At 38.0% G+C, this 4,487-nt stretch overlaps 1 pseudogene; it reads right to left on the bottom strand.

Annotated features, from left to right (window-relative positions):
• Positions 1-1,998: 1,998 nt before the first annotated feature.
• Positions 1,999-2,358, bottom strand: LOC148777892 (cytochrome c oxidase subunit 6C pseudogene; annotated as a pseudogene).
• Between the last annotated feature and the right edge of the window lie 2,129 nt (positions 2,359-4,487).

Here is a 4,487-nt window from a genome sequence, read left to right as displayed (position 1 = left end):
AGGTATTATTGGGGTAGTGAGATTAAAACTATTAACTACAGGAAGGATCGAGTGCTAATTTCTGGATTTTCTTTAATAATGATTAATGTCCCCAACTCCACAGATAAACAGTAGTTGCATATGTGAAAACAGTGGAGGGATATGAACACTAGTAAGCATCTACATATAAATAATGGTTCATGGGGTCGCAAAGAGTCGGACACGACTAAGCGACTGAACTGAACTGAAGCAAACTATAAGGTAGCATAATTTCAACTGATAAACAATTGCTGGGGACTTCCCTAGTGGTCCAGTGGTTAAGAATCCTCCTTGAAATGAAGACGACGTGAGTTCAACACCTGGTCTGAGAACTAAGATCCCACATGCCAAAGGGCAACCAAGACCACATGCTGCAACTACTGGGCCGCAGGCCACAACTTGAGAGTCCATATGCCTCAACAAAAGATCTCGCATGATGCAATGAAGATCCTGCATGCTGCAACTAAGACTCAATGCAGCCAAATACATTATAAATAAATAAATAAATTTTATAAAGAAAAATTGCTAATAGAAGGTGATTTATTTGTAATCTGTTTTGCTCCAACTCAGGAGCAGATTTAATTTAAATATTAATAAGCCTTAAAATAAGAGAAAACTCTGTCTTCTGGGGCATACAGGGCATGAAGACAGAATGTGGTAGGCCTTAGTAGTGATAAACTTGGTAGATAAGCTGCATTGAGCAGTTACTACGTCCCAAGAATGAACTGCTTTATGTACACCATTTTATTTAATTCTTAATAGGATCCTTTAATTTATTTCTCATTTTACAGATAAGGAATCTGACTGAAGGACATTAGGTAAGCTCCCCAAGGTCACAGAACTGTGCTTGATAAAGTTGGGACTGAAAAAGAGATCGGTCTTGCCAGAGTCCATTCACAGACAAGCATTCTGGCCAATGCTTATTTACCATGATCTCTGCCTGCTTCTGTGCCTCCCTTTTCTAGTTTTGCATGTCTGAATATTCCTGGCCTTCTCTTTGCACCTGATGTCTTCTTTGAGACTTACATATCCAAACTGTTTGCAGGATATGTTCGCATATAAAAACACAAAGATGGAAGAGACCAAGAAGCACTACCCACCACAAAACGGTTAATTAAGAAATTAAAACTGGGCTTCCCTGGTGGCTCAGTGACAAAGAGTCTACCTGCCACAGGTTTGTTCCCTGATCCAGAAAGATCCCATATGCCGCAGAGCAGCTAAGCCCATGTACCACACCTATGGAGCCTGTGCTCTAGAGTCCCAGAGCCAGAACTAATGAACCCACGTGCTGCAACTCCTGAAGCCCACATGCCCTAGAGCCCATGCTCCACAAGAAGAGAAGCCACTGCAATGAGAAGCCTGTGCACTACAGCCAGAGAGTAGCTCCCACTTGCCACAACTAGAGAAAACCTACATAGCAATGAAGACTCAGCACAGCTAAAAATAAATAAATAAAATTATATATGAAAAAGAAAGTAATACAAAAAGATAAAATGAGGGTGAAGAAGTTACTCAGCACTCTGTTTCTCCCACATAAATTTCTAATTTGTCTTTTCTTTTTGAAATATTAAATTCTTAAAAAATTTTTTTCTTAGTGTGCTTACTTTGTTGATGACTTGAACACATACTTGTTATCCCCACTGGGAAATTTGACCAAACTCTATTTTGGGGGCTATTGAACAATTCTGAAAAAATTATGAAATCATTGTCTTGTTTAAATCAATCGTTGCATTTTATTACATAATTTCAATGATTAACACTTTCAGATCTCTATTACAACTGTACCATAAAAACAGGACCCTCTTATGTGTCTACACTAAAGACAATTTTGGTACAACTACCTAGACCAACAGATTACTGGCTGTGTAGACAAAGCTGCCTCTAGCTGCTTGATCTTTAGCTTTCCATACATAGGCTTTTTAAAAATATATATATTTTGGTCTATGTATATTCAAAATAAATTTTTTATAGTTTTTTTTCCACAGTATTTGTTAATTGTTTATTTATTGAGAGACTATTTCTCACCCCAGATAATCATAGTTTCATAGTTCAGGAACACAGGAAAGTAACAAACTTCCATGGAACTCAACCCAAAGAAATTCTTTGTATTCCAAATCACTTTGCACTCTGAAAGATACCAGCCTTCCTCATCTCCTCAAAATCTTTCATGGAATCATAATTTCTGTAGAAATCTGCATATGCCTTCTTTCTTTGTTCAGCCACAGCAAACTTATAGAAAGTTGCAAACCCCAGGGAGACCATGAATGCTCCAACAATATGAAATTGCAGACGTTTGGACAGGAGGCCATGTATCTGAGGTTTTGCCAAAGCAGTGGACATGGTAGTTTTTCTTCTCGACGGCTCAATCGCAACGTCCTTTCAGGATGGAGAAATGGACCTGGAGAAATGGAGAAATTTTTTATAGTTTGATCTCTACCAAAAGAAATGTTATTGATGAGAGATAAACTAAAACAGTAGAAAATATTCTAGCCCAGTGAGGCTACCTCCTTTCTGTTTTTAATGCTTTGCCAAGTCACTTTAATCATGTCTGGACCTTTGCAATCTCATGGACTATAGTCTGCCAGACTCTTCTGTCCATGAAGTTCTCCAGTCAAGAATAGTGGAGTGGGTTGCCATGATCTTCTTGACCCAGGGATTGAACCCGCATCGCTTATATCTCCTGCACTTGCTGGCAGGTTCTTTCTGACTAGAGCCACCTTTTCTGCTAATTAGTAGTAAACCTTGATATTTTAAATGTTCTGGGTTATCTGTTTCTCTCTTAAGATATTTATCCCGCTTACATCACAGGAATCCTGAAACAAATGAAAAAATGACATATATGGAATTGTTTGAAAAAATAAGAACAGTACATGAGCTGGTAAAGATTGGGATCTGTGCACTTGCTTTCTCCAGAGAATCCTCTATAACAGAGGTGATCAGTTGACCTTTCTAAGTAATCAATGAATAAAACTGTTGCCGGAATAGATTTTAAGATCTTTGAAGGCAATAGGGCATGCTTTATAGCAGGGCCTCGAAGAATGCTGCTTTTGATAAGAAAGCATTCAAGAAACAATTGAGTAGTATAAATGTAAAAGGGAGAGGATATAGGTATTCCTATGGCTGATTCATGTTGAGGTTTGACAGAAAACAGCAAAATGCTGTAAAGCAATTATCCTTCAATAAAAAATAAATTAATTTTAAAAAATAGGCATAAAGATCAATAAACTATAAATGAGAAGTAAACTCCTCCCCCAAAAAAACAACCATTGAGTTGTGTAGAGAATGCTGAACTACAAATAATTTAGGGAGAAAATATGTATGTGACTTCTTCTCCAGCTGCACCATTAGCATAACAGCCTTTGTTATTGTGGAGATATTTTCATGCAAAATAAAGTGTACTAGTATCGAAGGAGTATGCATTATTCTTTACTTATATATCTGCTCATTCTTATTCTGTGACTATATAGAATTCTTAAATTGACTGAATACCAATTATAGTGCTTTTTAAAAAATTATTATAGTTTCTAGTTTTACATCAGGTATTTCTTCCAAGTCCTAACAAAGAACGTACTGCTACTGTGATGTGGAGTAAGGGAAACATGTTGATGGAAACTACTGTTGAATCACGTCCTTTTCCTTTTGACAAGTGATAATTGTACTTTCAGTAAGGTATCTAGGCGGTAGTGGTGGTTTAGTTGCTAAGTTGTGTCTGACTCTTGTGATCCCATGGACTGCAGCCATAAGGCTCCTCTGTCCATGGGATTTTCAGGCATTTTCTTCTCCAGGAGGATATCTAGAATCACTGCTTAATACCCTTATGCCGGGAGCCAGCGAGGGAAATTCTACCCGTGGCAAAGGTCAACTGGGGAAGAGGCCTGACAGGCAAAGGCTAATCAGGACTCAAGGAGCCCCCTGGACTTACCTGAGCATCCACCCCAAAGAAAACTGGAGTCTGACTGCTTTACTATCTTACGCCTCTTACCAAGTCCTCTAATACTTACAGGGGCTTCCCCCCAACCACCTTTCTCTGAAAACATTAATTCAGAGCTGTAATTTAAAAGTTCTCCTCAGCTTAATAGGAGTGTTCCAATCCAAGCCCCTCTGATAGCTTTCTAACTTGCATGACAAGTTTGTCCGGGCTCTTACAACTATGAGTGTGACTGTTTATAGCCTCCCAGCCATGCAAGGACAGAAAGCCTAATATTCTAAAATACAGGAATCTGTTGAAGAAGTTAAAATCATTAGAGTAGTACTAAAAAAGATTTCATTGTTGAATCAATGCTTGCTGCAAAGTTTCCTCTATCCATTGTATCCTTGGAAATATATTAATCACATACAGAGAATATAAGTAGTAACCTTTGATTTAACCACATCAGATCTTAAGTTAATAAATTCCTTTCTTGCAGCTCACTACACCGGTGCCTTATAGGAATGTAACTTTGTTATGTGTCTAACACCTAACTTTAGGA

Source organism: Moschus berezovskii, chromosome 5 (assembly GCF_049115385.1).
Source record: "Moschus berezovskii isolate FMDL1 chromosome 5, NW_MosBer_1.0, whole genome shotgun sequence".
Classification (NCBI taxonomy): domain Eukaryota; kingdom Metazoa; phylum Chordata; class Mammalia; order Artiodactyla; family Moschidae; genus Moschus; species Moschus berezovskii.
Note: the sequence above shows the minus strand (reverse complement) of the source record. Positions and strands in the feature narration are given on the sequence as shown.